Genomic DNA, 24,130 nt, shown 5'->3' with positions numbered 1-24,130 from the left:
AAACTGTTCTCACCTTTGAACCCTGCTTCCATGAAAGCTAAGCCTCGGACAATAAGACTTCCTCTAAAAAGCTCAATGTCTCACCACCTAAAATCCATATTAGGAAGCAATTCTAAGCAAGAGCTGCTACCGTGCGTGTCTCTCTTCTGAACTTAGGTCTTAACACTGATGCATCAGATCAACAAAGCCCAGCTCACAGGCCTGTGTCTTAGCTGTGTGAGGAAGCTGCCTTCTAACTTCTGAACCTCTATCATGCAAATTTCACCAACACTGATAGGCTATGAAATGCACAATCACAAACACAGACCAAGTCTTGGCCATCAAACAACATACATAAAATATTCCAAACTTCAAGCTCCAAACAAGATTCTCAAGACTAACAGATCATATAACTAAGCCTTGTGCAAACAAAACTCTCTAGGCTCCCCACAGGATAATGAGAATCAAAGTCACATCAGTTTCTGCACAAATTCCAATATCAGAATCTGTGAGTGAGGTCACTTTTCTGTGCAAGGCGGAGGGGACTTCTATTAATGCACAATTCCATAAAGAAAAGCTTAGATTCTACAAATCTGATTCAAGTCTAGGAACTGCGTGAAGGGCTACAGACAATTTCTGTGGTAGTTCAAGCCAGGCCTTCCCTAGTTAGAGCTAAAGTTTTCAATTTACACACATCAGGTAGGGCCTCACTGGGAAGCCCATCTACTTCAAAGCGAAGGATGTCAGGATCATCACCACAAGCGAAAAGGAGAATGCAGGCCAGTGCATCTCTGGTCATCATGCCTGTCACACTACCTAGTACAAAAGAAGTCTAGGGAAGTTGGAGCCTCCCTGGAACCCACCATCCCCCTCTGAAATCAAAAAGACATTACCAATAGAGTGTCTCCTCCTAGCCACAGACAACAGCAATTAGACTGCTTTTCATGCATGCTGGCACCACCCCAAAGTGTTTCTCATTATCTTGGTGAATGAAGTGTCTCTGGACCTCTTAGAGAACACTGGAGAGGGAACAGGCAAGTGAGTGTCAGTGAGAAATCCACTCCATCTGTTCTATTTCCCTTACTATTTTTACTTCTTCCTCTATATTATACCATTGGATTTTAGGTATGCACCTTCATTTGGTATAGGCCAAACGTCAGATCAATCAATGAAGCAAACAATTTAAATCACTCCTAGCTACTTAAGCTAAAACAAGGAATCCAGAGTCTTTGGTAACTGCACCACAGCATACACTCAGCCAAAAGCAGAAATCAACGCTATCTGTCTCTCTCCCTCCCCCTTTCTCTGTCAGAACTCATTTCTACACATGTTCCTGAAGATTTTGCTGATACGATAGCAAAAGTCTTTTTTTTTTTTTCAAAGTCCATATATAATCCTTGTCTGCTCAGTTTGACTCTGCAAAGGTACAGCATTGTGACATCTGGTTCCAATTACTGGTCTGGAAACAGTAAGGATTATGGGGAAGGGGAGCAGAAAACTGGCTTCCCTCTGAGTAACTCTCAAATAAGGTTGTTATATATCTTCAGAGAAGACAAGGAAGGAGAGCTTCTGCCAACAAGAGATACTCAAAGTTCAGCGATCATAAGTACCATGTGCCAGTAATTCCACATATACAGAAATTTACTCAAAATATCATTAGCAGCCATAAATATCACATCTGAGTATTTCTACACTATTATTCAATCTCCCAAATTTTCTTCAAATTAAGCCATATAGTACTTTTCTATTTTGTTATTATGTTACCGTAAGTTTTAAATTTATTCATCATTGTAACCTCTGCACATTCCAGAGAGCATTACAGACTCAAATTTAAAAGCAACTGAACTTATGCCTCTAGAGGGCAGCATTTCTCAGAGGACAGCCAGGTTTGTCTGAAAAAAGAATACCACTGTTCAAGAACTCTCAGAAAGGAAGGATAAACCAGCTTCATCGAGTTTCCTTCTTGTACGATGTCTCTGAGCCTTTTATACATTCACATGGGTTGTGACTCTTCAATAGGGCATTATTGTAGCATACAATGTCCCTTCAAACTTAATCACAGAACTCCTGTCTACAAGGACCACCTCTAGTGGCCAATTCCACAGAACACACCTTGGAAACAATCTAGTGAGAAAATTCTCAAGAAAAGCTGCACCTCCTCCTTTATTCACAGACTTACTCTTCTGTTCTTTAAAGCAAATCTTCAGACATCTATCCTGTTATATCACAGATCATTTCTGAGAGCAGAAAAAAAATGGCAATAGCATACATTCATTCTGCAGAAGTCAAACTGTCTGGCTTGCTCAAATAACAGCAACCTAATAATAAAAAAAAAAAGTTGGTGATATGGCTAGCTGGGATATGGCCACTTCTAGCTTTAAAATTACAGAGAAGTTGAAATATACTTAATTTAAAAAAAAAAAACTGTATATGCATGCAAACTGAGATGATCAAACAGTTACTTCCACTAACAATCTTTTCAGTATCCAATGCATTGAAATTGTGTTTGCTGGGGCCAGCATTGTAACACAGCAAGTAAAGCCACTGCCTGCAATGCTGGCATCCCATATGAGAAGTGTCCTAAGCTGTTCCACTTCCAATCCATCTCCCTGCTAATGGCCTGGGAAAAGCAGCAGAAGATGGCCTAAGTGTTCGGGCCCCTGCAAACCACTTGGGAGACCTGGAAGAAGCTCCTGGTTGTGGCCTTCAGGACATGAACTAGCAGATGGAAGATGGAAGATCCTGATCACTCAATATCTCTCTCTCTCTTTCTCCCTCCCTCCACCCCCTCTGTAAATCTTTCAAATAAATAAATCTTTTAAAAAATGAGTTTTGGTTTAATTTCCAATACGCTAGCTATTAGCCACATCTGACTACTGAACACGTGAAATGTGGCTGATGCTACTGGGGAACTGAATTTTTTAATTAATTGTAACATAATCTAAATTTAAAAGCTGAATAGTATAAAATGTCTCTGTGCTAAACAAAATTCTATTGTTTTGGTAGTACTATAATTCACTGTAACTGCTGCTCTGCATATTATACTATGGATATACAACTATAGTGAGTCATTTCTAGTATTACATATAAAACTAATACTGAGCTAGTCAGTAACAATGAAATGATTCAATTGGAATGAATTCTTTTTCAACTCACAATATAACAACAGTGTGATACATTTACTTGAGTTTCTCTTACACAAATAATACAACTTGCAATGCCTATGTAAATTATAACTGATAACTAAATTGAAAGATTTTTATTACTACTTAACCTTTTAATTTTACTATCATTTGTATATAATTAGTTTTGTTTTCCCCTTAAAAATGAATGGACGCCCCCCCTAAAAAAGAATGGCCATAGCTTTGAAATTAAAAAGAAGGTGCTGTAGCAATGTAGAATCAGGTGGACACTGGGGCCGGCGCTGTGGCATAGAGGGTAAAGCTGCCACTTGCAGTGTCAGCATCCAATATGGGCACCGGTTCAAGTCCCAGCTGCTCCACTTCTGATCCAGCTCTCTGCTATGGCCTATAAAAGCAGTGGAAGATGGCCCAAGTGCTTGGGCCCCTGCATCCGTGTGGAAGACCTGGAAAAGCTCCTGGTTCCTGGCTTCTGATTGCCACAGCTCCAGCCACTGCAGCCATTTGGGGAGTGAACCAGCAGATGAAAGACCTCTTTGTCTCTCTCTCTCTCTCTCTCTCTCTTTCTCTCTCTCTGCCTCTGCCTTTCATATAAATAAATAAACCTTTAAAAAATAAAATAAAAGATTAAAGAACACCCAAATTTAAGAAATGCTGTCAGGGCAAGCAGTGTGGCACAGCAGGTTAAGCTGCTGCTTACAACAGCATTCTGTAACACAGTGCCAGGACTCTGCTTACAGCTAATGTGCCTTCCTGGGAAGGGACAGGAGGATGGTCTGAGTGCCTGGGCTCTTGCCACCCTGATGGGAGACCAGGATGGAGAGTTCCTGGCTTCTAGCTTTGACCTGGCCTGAACCTGATTGTTGCAGACATTAGGGGAGTGAACAAGCAGATGGAAGATCTCTCTCTATGTCTCTCCCTCTCCCTCTCCCTCCCTGTCACTCTGCCTTTCAAATAAATCTTTCTGGAAAAAAAAATTGTCAATACACAAGTTTTTAAAAAAATCAAATAGTGGCATGTTTTTAGTCTTTTGTATCTTCAAATAATTCCAGGTAGATACTGAAAAAATTCGTTTCACAAGACAGCCCTGATAGGAATTTGAAAAGTAGCCCAAGTTTCTCTTACTGTTTTAGTGCACTCTATGATACACATTGAAAATATTTGTGTTGAGCTTTCTGAAGCAGACTAGGAGAAGTATGTACACAGTTCCTAAAACTGTTCAGTATGTGCATGCCAATGATATGAATCCCAGCCACTTTACACGAACATCGAGAAAATAGAAGACAATACATTTAAAGAGCTTGCGCTCTTTGCTCACTGGTTGAGGCACAGAAGAATTTCACAAAAATTTACTCTGCAGTTAACTCTGATTCATGAAAGAAAAGCTTTTCATATTCAATAATCAAAAGAGAATCTGGCAATAGTCTTTCTGTTTTCTCACTTGTATCTCACTGCATATGAGCAAGGCTGATCTAAAGCACCAAAGAAAGGAAAAGTTTTGGCTACACAAGTATGAGAATTTAAAGTTGAAATCACAAATTAGTAATAATTTTATTCTGTTTTTCTAACATGAACCTATATATGTACACTTTAATTATAATTGGCAGTTGTGCTAATTAGCTGCAAAAATGACAAGAAATAGTTGAAGAACACTTTATTATACTGATAAAATTAGAGTTGTTTTTAAACATGATATTTTTTAAGACATTTATTTATTTGAAAGGCAGAGTTACAGAGAGGCAGAGGCAGAGAAAAAGGTCTTCCATCCACTGGTTTACTCCTCAGATGGCCAAAACTGCCAGAACTGGTCCCAGCCAAAGCCAATAAATAGCTCCTTCCGGATCTTCCATGCAGGTGCCCAAGGACTTGGGCCATCCTCTACTGCTTTCCCAGGCCAAAGCAGAGAGCTGTATCAAAAGTAGAGTAGCCAGGACTCGAACTGACACCCATACGGGATGCCCTCACTGCAAGCGGCAGCTTTACCTGCTACACCACAGCACTGGCCCCAAACTTATGATAGCCTTTTAATTTGATGTCAATACCAGTGAGTTGACAAAAGAATTAGTGAATTTACTTCACTTTATTGCAGTTGTAAAACCAATATGCTTTGTTTCAAAGTCCAGTGAATATCATGGAACCCTTGAACATTGCTAGTAAGAATGTAAAATTGAGTACCACTGTGGAAATTAGTCTGGCTAGTCTTCAAAAAACTAAACACGGATTTGACTCTGCAATTCCATTCCTAGATTAAAAAGCAGGACTCAGGGCCGGCGCCGCGGCTCACTAGGCTAATCCTCCGCCTAGCGGCGCCGGCACACCGGGTTCTAGTCCCGGTAGGGGCGCCGGATTCTGTCCCGGTTGCCCCTCTTCCAGGCCAGCCCTCTGCTGTGGCCAGGGAGTGCAGTGGAGGATGGCCCAGGTGCTTGGGCCCTGCACCCCATGGGAGACCAGGAAAAGCACCTGGCTCCTGGCTCCTGCCATCGGATCAGCGCGGTGCGCCGGTCGCAGCGCGCCGGCCGCGGCGGCCATTGGAGGGTGAACCAACGGCAAAGGAAGACCTTTCTCTCTGTCTCTCTCTCTCACTGTCCACTCTGCCTGTCAAAAAAAAAAAAAAAAAAAAAGCAGGACTCAGATACTTGTATGGCAATTTTTACTGCAGCCTTATTCATATAGCCAAAAGTGGAAACACCCCACGTATTCATCAACAAAAGATGAATTAACAAAATGTGGTCTATACATAAGATGGAATATGATTCAGCCTTAAACAGGAATGAAGCTTAGATGGATGCTACAATGCAGGAACCCTGATAACATGGTAAATGAAATAAGCCAGACACAAAGGAAAAATAGCATATGACTCCACTTACATGAAATATCCAAATTAGATAAATGCATAGATACAGAAACAGATTATAGGTTAGCAAGGGCTAGGGAGAGGTGAGAAAGGAGAATTACTGATTATTGGGTACAGATTATCTGTTCAGGATGATGAAAAGTTTTGGAAATAATAGTTAATAGTCCACACAACACTAAAGAGAATTAATTAAATACTTAACTGTTTAAATGGAATATTTTCAACTCTATCATAAATCAGAATCTTAAAATGCTACATTTGACACTGTCATTTGATATGATATCTTATTAAACACAAAAATCCATGGCATTTTTAAAAATTCTCTAAACAGTTACTAAACACAAGATATGGCATGTCTGCCAGGAACTGTTTAGACAAATGGCCTTGATGTCAACACTTTTCAAATTCACACTGAACTACCATTAAACTACTGTCTATAAACATGCTAATACACACACACACACACACACACGTAAAACTTTTTATAGACTTTGGTTTACAAATACATCTCTTCAAAATATCGCACATTTCCTGAGAGCTAAGGAAAACAAGTAGTAAGGCACAGCACCTGAGTAAACTGGCTCTGCCCTCCTTCCACGGTCTGAAACAGTGTAAAGGAAATGTATACACTAGGACTTCTCCAACTTTAACAAGCACTAGAATCAGCAGTAGGGCTGGTTAAAATAACAACTGCTTCTGGATGGGTCCTAAGAAGTCTGCGCTAACCAGTTCCAAGGTTGATAATGGCATGTAACCACACTTTGAGAATCACTGGTAAAGATAATTTACAGATAAAACTAAGATGAATGGATAGGCAGTATGAATGAATTATGTGACATCAAAACAACATAATCTAAAATGTTTCTAGCCTGACTTAAAGAGTCAAACATCCAGGCAGGCATTTGGCACAGTTATCAAGTTCCCACAAGTCTGAGTCAAGTCCTTGCTACTCTGTTTCCAATCCAGCTTCCTGCTAATGCACACTCTGGGAGACAGCAAGTGATGGCTCAAGTACTAGGATCAATGCCACCCACAAAGGAGACCCAGATTGAGTTCTGGGTCCTGGTTCCAACTTGGGCAATTGCAGGCATTTGGAGAGTGAACCAGCAGATGGAGCATTTCTCTCTTTTCCTATCTCCCTCTCTCTTCCTCTTTGCACTCCTCTCTCCTTCTCCTCCTCCCTCTCTCCTCTTTCAAATAAAAAATAAAAATAATCTTTAAAATTTTTAAAAATAAGGGGCGGGCATTGTGGCCCAGCAGGTTAAGCCACTGCCTATGTTGCAGGCATCCCATATGGGCACCAGTTCCAGCCCCAGCTGCTCCACCTCTGATCCAGCTCCCTGCTAATGACCAACTCCTTGGAGTTTCAGGCTCCTGGTTTCAATCTGGCTCAGCTCTGGCCACTGAGGCCACTTGGGGAGTCCATCAGTAGATGGACTCTCCCTTTCTGTCTCTGTCTCTAACTCTGCCTTTCAAATAAATAGGTAAAAAAATATTTTTAAACATAAAATAAAATTTTAAAATAATGATCAAATATCTAGGAACTGATGGCTTGGAAATAATGTTCCACAATGTTCTCTTTTCTAGCCATCTAGACTGCAAAACTGAAATTCCTGTTTGTGACAGGGATCTAAGGTACATAATATATATTAAGAGCAAATTTGGGGGGGCCGGCGCCGCGGCTCACTAGGCTAATCCTCCGCCTAGCGGCGCCGGCACACCGGGTTCTAGTCCCGGTCGGGGCGCCGGATTCTGTCCCGGTTGCCCCTCTTCCAGGCCAGCCCTCTGCTGTGGCCAGGGAGTGCAGTGGAGGATGGCCCAGGTGCTTGGGCCCTGCACCCCATGGGAGACCAGGAAAAGCACCTGGCTCCTGGCTCCTGCCATCGGATCAGCGCGGTGCGCCGGCCGCAGCGCGCCGGCCGCGGCGGCCATTGGAGGGTGAACCAACGGCAAAGGAAGACCTTTCTCTCTGTCTCTCTCTCCCACTGTCCACTCTGCCTGTCAAAAAAAAAAAAAAAAAAAAAAAAAAAAAAAAAAAAGAGCAAATTTGGGGGCCAGAGCTGTGGTGCAGTGGGTTAACGCCCTGGCCTAAAGCGCTGGCATCCCATATGGGCGCCAGTTCGAGACCCCGCTGCTCCACTTCTGATCCAGCTCTCTGCTGTGGCATGAGAAAGCAGTGGAGGAGGGCCCAAGTTGGGCCCGTGCGCCCGCGGGGAAGTCAAGGAAGAAGCTCCTGGCTCCTGGCTTCAGATCGGCGCAACTCAGGCCATTGCAGCCACTGGGGAGTGAACCAGCAGATGGAAGACCGACCGACCGACCGACCGATCTCTCTCTCTCTCTCTCTGTAATTCTTTCAAATAAATAAATAATTTTTTTAAAAAAAAAGAGCACACTTGGGGCTGGCACTGTAGCACAGAAAGTTAAGCCTCTGCCTGGCAGTGTTGGCATCCCATATGGGTGCCAGTTCAAGTCCAGGCTGCTCTGCTTCCAATCCAGCTCACTGCTTCTGTGCCTGGGAAAGCAGTGAAGGATGGTCCAAATGCTTGGGCCCCTGTACCCATGTGGGAGACCCACAAGAAGCTCCTGTCTCCTGGCTTCAGCCTGGCCTGGCCCCTGGCTGTTGTAGCCATTTGGGGAGTGAACTAGCAGATGGAAGATTGAGCCATCTCTGTCTCTCTCTGTCTCTGTCTCTCTGTCTCTGTCTCTCTGTCTCTCCCCCCCTCCCTCTTCTCTCTCTGTCCCTGGCTCCTTCTCTGTGGCTCTTACAAATAAATAAATAAATCTTAAAAAAAAAAAAAAAAGAGCAAATGCGTGTTATGGAAACTGAGCAGAAAAGACTTTGTAGACATCATAAAGCCTAAGAAAAAATGTATTGTGATCAGATGGCCAATCTATCTCCCATATGAAAGTGTACTGAGAGTCCCAAAAATCAGAACAAGTCAAGAAAAAATTCTGAGAACACCACACTAAATAAATAAATAGTGGATCTAAACATCTAAAGAAGGATCATAGAAAAGTTTCTTAAATTGCTATTATCAAATAAAAGCAAAGGAAAATTTCAATTGTGTTTCCATGAAATGACCTATTTGGCACAATATAACTTGTGGAAAAATCCCTCCTGGAGTAATTGGTACAAAATGAATGTGCTGGCAACTAATCAGAAACTGCTGCAAAAATAATTATTGGGTATAAATTAATTTCTGTATGACAGGGCTATGTGTTCAGGTTATCCAAAGTCATTTTAAGATAGAATTTGTAAAGACGTTGAGATATATCACAGGGCGGGGGTGGAGGGGAGCTGTCCAATCTTCACCAAAAGGAACCAACATCCCAGCGTGACACGGCTGATTTCAGGGTTGGAATAGAGAAACTGTAAGCTGAGCCTGGAACATCCTGTGCTGTGACAACGCATATCCTCCAAAATCAATGGAGACATGTCCAAAGGACCACGAACCTCGCTGCAGAGGCTCTGAAGGACCAAATCTGGGATAATTAGGGCATCAAAATAAATGACATTAATAGATGACATCCACAGAATAAGAGTCTATGAGCACAAGTGATATAAGTAGAAAAAAAAACCATGAGTTTATTTTGATATACATAAAAAATACACAAATACATAAGAAAGGAAAGTCACTCCTGGAGAATAACTAATAAATGTAGAAGGAATGATGGAAATAATATATTACCATGACTGATGGCTCAAGTAATTGGGTTCCTGTCACCCACACTGGCAGCCTGGACTGCATTTCCAACTCCTGACTCCAGCCTAGGCCCAATCCCAGCCATTTGTAGGGTAAACCACAAGACACAAGCTCTCTTTCCCCCTCCCTCCTTCAAATAAGTAATAACTTACAATTTTTTTAACATTTGTTTATGTATTTTTTGAAAGTCAGAGTTAGAAAGAGGGAAACACCCCCCCACACACATACACAGAGAGAATCTTCCATCTGCTGGGTCACTCCCTAGATGGCTGTAATGACCAGGGTACGGCCAGGCTGAAGGCAGGAGCTTCATCAGGGTGGCAGGGTTACAAGTACTTGGACCATTGTCCACTACTTTTCCCAGGCCATTAACAAGGAACTGAATTGGAAGTGGAGCAACTGGAGCACAAACTGATGCTGGCGTCAGCATTGCAAGCAGTGGCTTTACCCACTAGGCCACAATGCTGGCCCCTAAATTAAAAAAAAAAAAAAAAAAAAAAATGAAAAACACTATAGCAACATTAATTTCAGGAAAGAATAATCTACAAAAGTTAAAATTAAAGAGTATGATGAGAAATAAGATAATTTTAACATAGTCAAAGTACTTTCCATAGGATACTTATTAATTCCAAAGTAACAGAGTAAATATAGTGGACAAACATGCCTGATACCAACTGAACCAAGTGAACAAAGTAAATGCCATCAGTAATTCCACAAATCAGTATCACGTGCCTCTTAAAAGAACCATAATAACATCACTGATTTGGTATTCTTAGCCACAAGTGCTTACCATTAATTGAATCATAGAGAAATGCCAAACAGAAATTGAGGGACATCCTACAAAACTACTAATCAGTACTCTTGAAAAGTGTAACAGTCGTGAAAGACAGACTGTGAAATTATTCCAGCTGCAAGAAAAGAAGGAGGCATGATAACTAAAATGCAGCATATGATCGATCCTCTACTGGGTTCAGAACCACAGGAAGGACAAAGGTAAGACAATTATGGAAATCTGAATAAGATCTGCAGACTAGATAATGGTGTTTTTCACTATTAATTTCCTGATTTTGATAACTGTACTGTCACTATATAAGATGATAACTTCAGGAAATCTGTATGATGAATTAATGGGAACTTTGAACTATTTTGCCATTTTTTTCCTGAGTCTAGGAAGGAAAGTAAAACCAACAATTAAATAAAACAAAACTGGTAAGTTAGAATAATCTTATTTTTCATATAATATCAAATTATTAGAATATCTATAAAGAAACTATTCCTGTTAATGGAGACTTTCATAATGATAATAAACAAAATGACATGTTCTAGAGTAGATATTGAGGTTAACAGACTAAACTATCATTGCCTCCTATGAAAACGATGAAGGGATAAAGTAAATTTAAAAAAATCAGAAATGGGGCTGGCACTGTGGCATAGCAAGTAAAGCTGCCACGTGCAGCACTGGCCTCTCACATGGACAGTGGTTCGAGTCCCAGCTACTCCATTTCTGACCCAGTTCCCTGCTAATGCACCAGGAAAGCAGTGGAAGATGGCCCAAGTCCTTGAGCTCCTGCACCCACTTGGAAGACCTGGAGGCAGCTCCTGGCTCCTGGCTTCAGGTTGGCCCAGCTCCAGCCACTGGGGCCATCTGGAGAGTAAACCAGCGGATGGAAGATCTCTTCCTCTCTCTCTCTCTCTCTAACTCTGCCTTTCAAGTAAATAAATAATTTGTTTAAAAAAATCAGAAATAATCTTACATAATTCCTTCCAGTTACAACAGTACTTGCCAACTAAAACCAGTACCACTGCCTTAATGAAGCTTCTTTTTAATCAGTAATGTATACAGTTGTAACAAAAAGACATCACAATGGGACAAAGGGATCAAGAAAGCCAGAACTATCATTCAATGGATTCTTACATCCAAAATATCAACAGCACTCTTATTGACACATACCCCCTACAGAGAGTGAACACGGTGACAGCGGTCAACAATGGACAGTCCATTTGTTACTGTTATAAAACAGCCCGAGAGGCTCAGATCTGCAGACTAGTTTGTCAAGGAAGGTTAAAGAGTTTATTATAAGTCACATGCCCATTTAGGTAAATGAACTGCAAACTTGGGTTCTCCTGAGCCCTTTAAGATGTGGGGGCATGAGGGAGAGGAGCAATGATGATAAAGCAGGCTTTCCTATATAAAGTCATTAAGAAACATTCTCAACAATCATAATTGGGTAGCATGTACACAAAGTAATTCACCGCAGAATGTTTTTCATACTTAAAGAAAATGAGGAAAACCCAAACATCTAGGAGTTCAATTACAAAACATCTCACCATTTTGGAAGAAGAGTTTAAAAAAATGAATTTAACAGCTCTCGTCAATAAGCACTAAGTTATAAGGAAGGTATAGCTTTACTACTAAATTCCACTCAAAACTACACTTGATCTTAGCCAAAAGGCCAAGAAGCGATAAATTCCACTCAAAACTAACAAAGAACTTTCACCCACTGACGATTCAACATTCAAGCAAAGTTGTCTGAGTACAGCTCTAGTACTAAATTTCTAGAAGTCTGCTGATTCTAAAGACATACACATTTTATATGGATAGATTTTGTCAAACTGCTTTCCAAAAAGGCTTCATAAATTTACTCTCAATGAGAGTAATTTTCACCCACATTCAAAAACCCTAGTTACCATCAAAAATTTTCCTATTTATGAAAGATAACATTTTTACCCCTTTTTTATTTTATTTGTGTTTATTTTATTTATTTGAAAGGCAGACATTCAGAGAGAGAGCTCTGAACTGTTGGTTCACTCCCCAAATACCTGCAACAGCCAGGGCCAGGCTGCAGCCAGGAATTCAATCCACATCTCTGGCATAGGTGTTAGGGACCCAGCCATTTCAGCCATCCACTGCTGCCCCACTAGAGTGCACGTTAACAGGAAGGTGGAACTAGAAGTGGAGCTGGGACTCAAATTCAAAAGCATTCTGATACGGGAAGTGAGCATCCCAAGCAGCACCTGAACCTCCACCAAATGCCTGCCCCTCTCATCTTCAGAGCAAGTCAAAAATGCGGGAGAGAGGTGGAAGTCAAAGACTGACTATATACTCCAGCCGCAGGCTCCGCATAACACAGGCAAGGGCACAATTAGATTTTCTACAACTAAAAACATACTCAGAAAGCTATTAAAATGACCCAAGATAATTTTAGGGGACAATTACAGAAAAATGGAAAAGATGTGATTTTTAAAAAAATACAACTGGGGCCAGCACTGTGGCATAGTAGGTTGAGTCCCCACCTGCAGCATCAGCATCCCACATGGACTCCAGCTCAAGTCCTGGCTGCTGCATTTCTGATCCAACTCTCTGCTCTGGGCCAGGGAAAGCAGTGGAAGGTGACCCAAGTGCTTGGGGCCCTGTAACCACATGGGAGACCCAGAAGAAGCTCCTGGCTCCTGGCTTCGGATTGGCCCAGCTCCAGACGTTGCAGCCATCTGGGAAGTGAACCAGCAGATGGAAGACCTCTCTCTCTCTCTCTCTCTATCTGTGGTCTGCCTCTCTGAATAAACAAATTTCTTTAAAATATAAAAAATAAAACTTCGTGATTACGCTCACTGAATTCAGTTTGTTTAATTTCAAAAAAGGCTAACTTTATGAAGTCCTTCTAATAATACATAGCTTTAATTTTTAATATATTTTTATGTAAAGAGTAAAGCAAAAAAAAAAAATGTTTTCCCAGATGATTAAAAAGTTGTTAAAACAAACTTACCAACTTAACCACCTATTCTCCCACCAACTTAAAATGCTCACTTTGACACGTATTAAACTCCTTAAATATACTGGAATCTCTAAGAATTTCATTCAAATCTCTCCTTGAGTGTTTACTGTCACTTCAGGATATATTTTAGTATCAGAAATAGTTCTTTTGAAAACTGAAAAGCGCATTTAGAGGCTTCAGAATGCAAAGCTTCTGAAACTACTGATCTAGAAAACAATGACTAGGCTTCTATATTTCTCTCTAAAAAGAAGTTGGTGTGATTGCTCTCCTGCTTTGCTCATCAAATGTCATACAGACAGGACAGAAAAGACAGAGCTCTTTTGAAATCAGGAACACCTGGGTTAGCATCCTAACTCTGCCCCCATTACACTGGCTATATGACCAGAGGGAATTAAAATTTCCCACGCTTGGAGCAGCACCTTTCCCCCACTGGAGTGTCTGGATTCAATCCCTGGCTCCAGCTCCCAGGTCCAGTTTCCTGCTGATGCAGACGGAGGGAGGCAACAGTGCTGGCTGAAGTAGTGAGGTTCCTGCCACCAGTGTGAGGACATGTACTGCTACCAGCATCTCCGCTCATCCCAAGCACCACCCAGCATACATGGATGCACCAGTGGATGCGGGTTCTTGTTCTCTCGCATTCATTTTCTCTCTCTCTCTCTCTCTCTCTCTCTCACCACTGGATGAGGGTTCTTGTTCTCACGCATTCATTTTCTCTCTCTCTCTCTCTCTCTCTCTCTTGCTCTCGCTCTCTCGTTCTCTCTCTCTCTGACTTCCTCTCAAATAAATTTTTAAGATTTTTAAAAAATTTCTTGTGTGCCATTTTTCTCATCTATAAATAAAGTTTAAAAAAATCGTTTCCATTTTCCCATTTATATTTCCTTATCTCTCTTTTTTGCTTGTGTTTCACTTCTGTTTTTTATTTATTTGAAAGGCAGACAAAGATCTCACATCTATTGTTTCACTCCCCAAACAGTCAGGGCTGGGTCATCCAGATGGGTGATAGCGACCAAAATACTGGGCCATCACCTGCTACCTCTCAGGGTGTGCATTATCTGAAAGCAAGAATTTGGAGTGGAGCTAGAACTCAAACCCAGACATTCCAACATGGGACACAGGCAATCCAAGCAGTATCTTAACCACTATACCCCATCTTAACTCTTTTTCTAAAGAACGGGTAACCAAATTCAAGTGGATATATCTTTTGATCCAGGAATTTCATTTTTGGAAAACTACCCTACAGAAATATTGGCATATTTTTCAAATGCTGTATATGTAAATGTATTCACTACAATACTATCCGTATTAACAGGAGTGAGATAAAACCCAAATGTCCCATCAAAAGAGGACTACTTTCAAAGCAATGAAATACTACTACTATGGGAAAGATGAAAGTCCTTAATATGCTAATATTAAGTGATCTCTAAGATATATAATGAAATGAAAACAGTATCTTTTCTGTAAAGTGTGAGAGAGTAATACTACATTCAGTATTACATTCGGTAATACAAACTTGCATTTGTTTTTATAAGTGTGTGTGTGTATGTAAGACATTCTGGAAATATTTAAAGTATATATAAACATACTTCATTTTTACTATCTCAGACATGTCAAAAGAAGAAAAAGACTAATTCCATCTGGATTAGGAAAAAAAATCTGAAGTCTTATAAAATACAAACTACTAGTAGTATTAAGCAGAAAATGAGTGATTTGAATGAGTTCCAAAGTATCAAAGACTGATATAAATAAAGTCTTTTTTTCTACATGATATGAAAATGACTATTTCTGTTTGACATTATAGACAAGTGGAGAAAAGAAAAATGTTTTATTATGTTTCTTCTTTAGTGTAATACTTGCCTTCTTCAAATATTCCAGACTATATATATTGGTTAGTTTCTCAAAGTATAACTTCATTATTAAAAATTCATATCATAGGTATTTAACTGACAAAGGTATATTATCTACATAATCAATAATTTATACATAGCACATATTTGGGAGATACTATAAAGCAGTGCAATGGAAAATAAGAGAAGGAAAGTAGCTTGAGGTTACACCCTTCTAAGGGTTTGAATATAAGCTAAGTATTATGTTGTACAGACAACAGGGACCCACTGAAAGTTTGGACAAGAATGAGGAAGATACAAAGAAAGTAATGTTCTTGAAGAAAGAACATGATCTCAAACACTAGGGGATTATTCATGGTATCTAAGAACTGGATACAATCCAAAAATCTATCATCTGATGAACGGATAAACAAAATGTGGAATGCCCATACAATGGAATATTATTCAGCCCTTAAAAAGAATGCTGTACTGATACACGCTGCAACACAGAAGAACTTGAAAACATGCTATGTGAAGGGAGCCAAACACAAAAGGCCATACATAATATGACAGCATTCCTATTAAATATTCAAAATAAGTAAGGACATAGAGATAAAAAGTAGATTTTATTGGTTGCCAGGGGATGGAAGGAAGTTGGGAAGGGAAATGGGAAGTGAGTTCTAATGGGCCCTGGGTTTCTTCTGGGGGGAATGAAAAGGTTCTGTAATTAGCGTTGGCTGCACAGCGTAATAAAAACCACTGAATTATATACTTCTGGTCTATCAGTGATATCTCAACAATAACAAGTATAAAAGATTACAGGTAGGAAAAATAGTTAGAAAGCAAATCCATGAGTTTAGCAAAGGGTACGTCAGAGCCATCAAGGCTTATCCCAATCCAGGGAGTACCATTCAGATAGTTCCCGAGTTCCAGAGAACTCCACTCAGATACCATGAAGAAGATACAGCCTAGAAAATGAAAATGCCTTAGTTTGACAGTAAACAGCTGAAAGGACTGGAGTGGGTGTTGTGGCACAATGGGTTAAGCTGCCCCTGTGACACCAGCATCCCTTATCCGAGCCCACTTCCCTTCCAGTTCCCTGCTAATGTGCCTGGAAAAGCAGTGGACAAGGGTCCATGGACTTGAGCCCCTGCTGTCCACATGGGAGATGCAGATGGAGTTCTGGGATCCTGACTTCAGGATCAGTGTCCCACGCAGCATCTTAACCCTGTGCCAAAGGCCTGATCTTAAAGTGGCCCCAATTCAGGATATTGTAGCCATTTGGGAAGCGACCCAGCAGATGGAAGATATATTCATTCTAGCGCCCTCTCCACTCAGCCTTCTAAATAAATAAATAAATTATAAAAAGAGCTAAAAAGAGGCTCCTGGCTCCTGGCTTCAGATCAGCTCAGCTCTGACTATTGTGGCCATCTGGGGAGTGAACCAGCAGATGGAAGACCTCTCTCTCTGTCTTTACCTCTTCCTGTAGCTCTGCCTTTCAAATAAATAAAATAAATCTTTAAAAAAAAAATCTGTTAAAGCTAACTTCTCATAGAATCCACAAGATTTTTAAGAGAAAAAAGACAGTTCATGATCGACTTCTGCACTGTTAAATAAGGTAGCCATTAACTAGTGACCACTTCAAATGTGACTGAATCCAAATTAAGATGCTCTGTAAATATAAAATATACACTGAATTTCAAAGATTTAGTTTTAAAAATATTTTTTCCTTTGAAAGGCAGATAGACAGGGCTCTCCTAGTCACAGGTTAACTCCTGAAATGACCACAACAGCCAGGGGCTGGGAATGCAATCCAGAGGTCTATGCGAGTGGCAGGGACCCAAGTACTTGAGCTATCACCTGCTGGCTATTGGGCTAGGAAGTGAGACAATGGAGCCAAGGCAGGACTGAAACTCGGGCATTCTAAAATGCAACTGGAGTGTCCCACGCAGCATCTTAACCTTGTGCCAAAGGCCTGATCTTAAAGTGAAAGTTTATAATATTTCAGTAAGTTTCACAGCTTTCATGTTGACTCTGTGCTGAAACAATGTTTAGGGGGCTGGTGTTGTGGCATAGGAGCTGGGCCCTTGCATGCAACACCAGCATCCTAAGTGGGGATTCAAGACTCAGCTGCTCCACTTAAATCCAGCTCCCTGCTAAAATGCCAGAGAAGGTAGTGGAGGATGGCCCAAGTGCCTGAGCGCCTGCCACCCATGTGGGAGAACCAGATGGAGTTCCAGGCTCCTGGCTTTGGCCTAGCTCAGCCTTGGCCACTACAGTCATTTGGAGATCGAACCATTAGATGGAAGCTATCTCTCTCTCTCTCTCTCTCTCTCTCTCTCTCCATAACTCTGCCTTTCAAATAAATAAATAAATTTTTTTTTTAATTTGGATATATTGTGTTAAGTAAGCTATACTGTAAAAATTATGTCAATTATTTCTCTTTCTTAATATAGCTACTACAAATTCAGATTTAGGTATCTGGCTTGAGTTCTATTTCTACTTCACTATTCTGTTTTAAATATTTAGATGGCAGCAAAATGAACTCTATGGGTGCTTCAAACTGAGTCCTGCTTCATTCCCTTTCTCCTTACGCTCCAGGAAACAAGACTTCCCAGAGTGTTTTCTGCACTGGAAAACACTGCACTTACCAAGCAGCACGAAATAACCAGAAGTGTAAGAAGTGACCAGACGGGAAATCTTTCAATCTTTATAAAATTCAAGCTATGAATTCTCAACAAGAAAAACTAAGATGAGTACATTTTGAGATTCTCAAGAGGGTGTGGTGATCTTCAGTGGCAGGGGAAAAGCCTCAGACAGTAACAACTATGAAAATTTTTAGTTTAGAATCTCCAACTGAAAATTATCTGTTCATGGCCCTGCAAAGACATAAAAGTAGAAAAATTGAAGGCAAAGCTATCAAGCACATACGGTTTAGGAGAGTCAGCTCTGGGTAAGCTGCAGAAAACTATGTGGGCAAGGCAGAGGTCAAGAACATCCAAGAACTGCGCTCCGAGAGCCTCAAGGAGAATCTTCTTATCCCACACTAGTGGACTAAACTAGCAGGTCTCCAAGACTGAACGGATCTGAGAGCACAACAATTAACAACAGCCTGCTTCCATCTCCTTTTTACCGCCACTGGTTAAGATACCAGAAAACAAATTAAACTCCAACATAAAAAGTCGGTCGGTGATGGCCAGAGGCTGAGGGCACGGGGAAGGACTGACTGAAAAGGAGCACAGGAATCCTCTGAGGGTGATGGAAACGTCTCTGTTGCATGACTGTTCATAGGGACACACAAGTGTCAAACTCACCAAGCTGTACTGGACATGCATGCAGCTTCCTGTATATAAATTATCTCAATGAATTTTATTGAAAATAAATAGGGAACCAAAAAAAAAAAAAAAAACCAGTGTTGCTTTGACAATGACTATTTGCTCATAGCAAAGCTGCCATTTCGTGTGTATGTACATATTTGGTCACAACAGTTTATCTTAACTTTTAATAAAATCTACACATTTTCAAGACATATGACAAGTTTAATTCTCAATTTTAACCATCCCTTAAAAAGACTACACTATGATTCAGTACTAAAACAAAAAAATGTTTGCCAAAAAAGCACAAAACAGCAGTGGAGAATAAATTTTATATTTGTGAAGCAAATATTTATGGTTGGAAGTCTTACCCAATTCCTTTCTCTGCAATGCTAACATGCATTAACAATGCATTGTATTGTCTTTTAATCCAGTGTTTTTCTTTCTTACACATAAAATAACAATTTATCTTAACAATTAATGATGTGGAAAGCAGGATTCTAAGATGGCCCCCAGGATTCCCACACCTTGGTGTGCATGCCTTCTCTCAGTTATTCAATTAAATAGTAACTCTGGTGCTGCTATGAAGGAATTCAGAGATATAATTAAAGTCTCTAAGCAGATGACTTGCAATTAGGAATATTATCAGGCTAAGCCTGACCTAAAGAGATCAGCTCTTCAAAGAAGGCATGCAGATGCCAAGGGAGAGAGATTACCCTACTGTCCTTCGAGTAGCAATCTAACATACTGGGAACTGCCCATGGAGAGGGTCAGATGGCAAGAACCTGGGAGGGCCCTCTAAGGAGCATGGATTGGTCCCTGGCTGACAGCCATCAAGACCAAAGGAACATCAGTAGTGGACCCACAAGGAATTGGATTCTGTCAACAACCAGGATCTCACAAGAAATGGCAGGCCCAGATGATACCTTGATTTTACCCTGGTAAGACTCTGAGGAAGGATTCACTAAACTATACCCAGAATCCTGACTAATAGATATTGTCAGATAAGCTGTGCTGTGCAGCAATGGTACACTAATAGAGATGAATTTGATTTGAGAAAAGTTAATTGAAATCATTTCTCTTAAAAACTACCAGTTTTTATCATTAAAACAATGTCTAAGTGATTAACTCAATGTCTCAAGTCAGCAGAATAAGCAGAAAGCCAACCCACGTCTCCAGGTGGGTGGCAGGAACCCAGTCACTGAAATCATCACCACTGCCTCCCAGGGTCTGCACAGCAGGAAGCTGGAGTCAGGACGAGTCCGGTATCAACCCCAGTGCTCTGCCATGGACACAACTGTCCCAACCACTAGGCTAAACGTCTGCCCCTGCATGTAACTTGATAATACTTCACAAAAATACAAAATTAAATTACTGGAAAGGGTAAAATTAAAATACATATCACAGCAATTACAAATATAGTATTTAAAATATAACCAAGAGAAAAGAGAAAATCTATCACAAAACATTTTTAGATGCCAATACTCAGGCTTAACACTTTTTATAGCAACAAAATAAAATTACAGAAACTCATTTTTTTTTTAATTCAAGAGAAAGAGAGAAAAGTGGAGGGCAGGGGAGGAGTTGGAGACAAAAAGGGAACAGGCACACAAAGTTCCCATCTGTTGGACACAAGCTGACCAGATCTGGAGCCTGGAACACAATCCAGATCTCCCCACAAGGGAGGCACAGACCCAGCTTACCTGAGTCATCACCCACTGCCTCCCAGGATCTGTAGTGGGAGGGGCTGGAATCAGGAGCCAGAGCTGGGAACTGAACCTGGGAAGTGGGCATCCATTGTCATCTAAGTAGGTGCCCCTGCCACCCATGTGGGAGACTGAGAGGAAGCTCCTGGCTCCTGACTCTGGCCTGACCCAGCCCTGACCGCTGTAGCCATCTGGGGAGTGAACCAGGGGATGGACGATCTCTTCCCCGCTGCCCACTCTGTAACTCTGACTTTGAAGTAAATAAATAATTTTTTTTTTAAAAGCGACAACATAATGTCTCTTCAGAGATTACTTTAAAAGGTCTACTTTCGTTTTGTTCCCTTCCATTCATTTATTAACATACTATATGCCTACCATGTGGCAGGAATGTTAGCCATTTAGGGGAGGAAGCATTAAAAGAAAAGATGAAGACAGGATCCTTGCCATCAAACAACTGACAGATCAGTGAGTCAGATAAACACAAATAAAGATCTTAAGTGCTACAAAAGCCTGAGACACTTGTTGTTAATCAGAGGGGAAAATAACTAACTCTACTTAATCAAGACATGCTTCTTAGAAGAGACGATACTTAAGTAGGCTCTTAAGAGATAAATGTTTCCCCAGACAAAAGAAAAAGGGCATTCCGAGCAGAGGAAATGGTAAAATGCAGAGACAAATCCAAATGAAAGTGCAGCTGGCCCCCCACATCCGTGGGCTCCACATTCAGATTCTATACCCAAGGAGTCAATCATCAATGGTCCAAAGGATGCAGGAAAAAAAAATGCATCTTCACTAAAAATGTCCAGATTTTTTCTTACATTATTCCCTAAACAATGCAGTAGAGGGTGTATTTACATAGTATTTACATTGCACTAGGTATTGTAAGTAACTTAGAGACAATTTAAAGTATACAGGAGAATGTGCAAAGTATATATGCAAATACTATGTCATTTTATCTTAAGGATTTGCGCATCCATGGATTTTGGCATCTATAGGGCAGATGGGGGGGAGTGAGATGGAATAAACCTCCACAGGCACTGAGCACTCTCTCTCTCTTCATATATATATATATATATATATATATGTATGTATATATATTCACATATACACACACATTTATACAAAAAATACATTAAAGTATATACACATTCTGCATAAACATGGAGACACAGTTGGTGTTTAGATACAAATGAAGACAGAAAATGATGTGACTATTTTCCCAATTCTCCCAAAATGGTACGCCACTAACAATACTATGCATAGGAAAAAATTCAATCCAATTGCAGCCTTAGGGCATCAGCATTTAATTCTCGCTCACAAAAGTAAGGTGATAGTGGGCCTGTGCTGGGGCATAGTAGGCTAGGCTTCCACCTGCACTGCTGGCGTCCCATATGAGCACCGGTTCATGTCCCTGTTGCTCCTCTTCCGATCCAGCTCTCTGCTTATGGCCTGGGAAAGCAGTAGAAGATGGCCCAAAAGCCTGGGCCCCTGTACCCACGTGGGAGACCTGGAAGAAGCTCCCAGCTCCTGACTCGGATCAGCCCAGCTCCAGCCATTGCAGCCATCTGTGGAGTGAACCAGCAGATGGAAAACCTCTCTGTCTCTGCCTCTCCTTCTCTCTCTGTGTAACTCTATCAAATAAATAAATAAATCCTTAAAAAAAAAAAAAAAAAGCATTCTGAATGTTTTAATCATAAAGACATGATAAATACAAGGAGTCAGACATCTGTACCCTGACTGGACATTTCACAATGTATGTATGCAGCAAAACATCATATGTTGCCCCATAATATGTACCATGTCCATGTAGCAAAGATTGTCAAATTATCAAAAAGAAAATTAAAATTAAAATACACACACAAATTAAAGTAGTAAAATCTGCCTGGCATCCTTTCCTAATTATTGAAAAAAAAAAGTGCAATAAGCATTTTTAGATTACTTTTGGAGTACCTGCCCTCAAACGTTAAAGAAAAAAAAAATCACGAACTCTGTTAATTTTCCTGTATGCCTGTCTTTTAAAATGAATGCTCCATGAGGCCTATCCATGCTATGACACATCTTTATCAATAATCAGCATTTATACAGAATCGAAGTACCCTGCATAAAGGAAGTACCCAAAGGAGAAACAGAGCTTAATTACAGAGCAGGTTTCCCAACTTTGGCAATACTGGCATTGAGAACCAGGTAATTCCTGACCCTGGGTGCCGTGCCATACCATGTTCCCACCTGGCCTCTCCCCACTACAGAGTAGCAGTACTCTCCTCTCTCCTTCCTGCTCCTGGCCATCAGAAACATCTCCCCACATACTGCCAGACAGCTCGTGGCGACGCTGTCAGAGATTATCCGTTATGTGGCAGGCACTGTTTTGTGCTTACTATTTCATTTAAACCTAGCAACACAGTACCCACAGAATCCTACATATTATTGCTTTCCACATGTTACAGATAAAGAAACTGAGGCAGGAAGAGGTTAAACATCTTGCCAAAGGTCGCACAACCAGTTAAGTGTAGTAGTCTACGTCTGAACTCACAGGCTCAAGTTCCTGCTCCTAATCACTGCTAAGTCATCGCTGACTAATGCCTCAGCATTTACCATCTGATACTTGAAAAGTAATATTCTGAATCTTATCTGCAAGTTAAAAACTAGAATCATCCACACAAGTGGAAGTGAAATTTAGAAGTTCCCAAACTCAATACAGAATAAATTAAAAAGCATTTTTTTAAGCCCTGACTAAACGCACAGCAGCCAACTTCAGGAACTAGAACGAGCCGAGGGAAAGGAAACTATCACTCACTAAGGAACCAGCTGAAGGAACTTATTCATACATCGCCCCTTCGAAATCTCAAAGCCTGCTTCTGGGAGACAGGTATTCTCTGTTTTCCAAGTGAGGAAGCTCAGGCTCAGAACAGCAAAGTGGTCCCTGACCTCAAAAGGTTCACAATTTAATTGAAGAGACAAGAAAAACAAATATTTTTTAAAAGAGAATCAGAAAGTTACATACCTTAGTTCACTATTGTTCATCAAAAGTGGGAAACACAAAAAAGCAGAAGGAAAAGCGCAGAGTCCAGCTAGATCAGCGAGGGAGAGGTTTCTAAGAAGACAACCTGGATTGGTGAAAGGTGAGAAGCTGGGGAGGGCCAGCCCTCCCGTGAGCACCGTGAGCAGAAGTCTTCGGGACTGAAAGAAACGTTTCCAGATAGCCAATTTAAGCCGTAAGCCAAGGAAATGGGGAAGATATATGCAAAGGAAATGATGAAATTGAAAGACGCCTTCATTTTAAGGCTGCTTTAAAATGAGGATCAATCGGTAGCTGGAGACAAGGCCAGTCTATGCCAAGCAACTCTTAAGCAGATGAGTGGCGGACCATCTACTTTGCTTTACTATGAATATTTTGTCTCCCCCAGTGAAAAAGCTTTAAGAGAGCATGTATTTTTTTGTTTTGTTCACCTGGATCGATGTCAGGAAGACGACTAATAGTACATGTTCAACAGTCAGCTGCTGCTGAAGACAGTATTCAAAACAGACACATTCAAGAGCAAAGATCACAAATGCTTCCCACATGCAAAACACCAGCAAGCTCAGAGAAATAACTTAATACTGTAGTGTTTATTTCTGCAGCAGCTACCATGGATGGAGCACTAACTGACCCAAACCTTGTGCTGAAGGCTTACAGGCATCACCTCGCTCGATCCTCTCAATTATCCTATGAAGGAGGCAGGTACTATTATCATCGTCCCAGTTAACCAGGAAGCACATTAAGCATAAATAACTTGCCCAAGGTCACAAGGCAGCAGAGCTGCAGCCTGCATCTTAGAACTCCAAAGCTACTGGTATATC

General features: G+C 40.8%; 1 protein-coding gene and 1 pseudogene across 4 annotated transcripts in view; both read right to left on the bottom strand.

The window, feature by feature from the left end:
* The window catches only part of FBXW7 (F-box and WD repeat domain containing 7), a 212,944-nt gene that overhangs the window by 174,311 nt on the left and 14,503 nt on the right, over window positions 1-24,130 (bottom strand). The window lies entirely within an intron of this gene.
* Window positions 12,016-12,142, bottom strand: LOC127483371 (U2 spliceosomal RNA; annotated as a pseudogene).

This window comes from Oryctolagus cuniculus, chromosome 8 (genome assembly GCF_964237555.1).
Source record: "Oryctolagus cuniculus chromosome 8, mOryCun1.1, whole genome shotgun sequence".
NCBI classification, from domain to species: domain Eukaryota; kingdom Metazoa; phylum Chordata; class Mammalia; order Lagomorpha; family Leporidae; genus Oryctolagus; species Oryctolagus cuniculus.
This window is presented reverse-complemented; position numbering and strand designations above follow the sequence as displayed.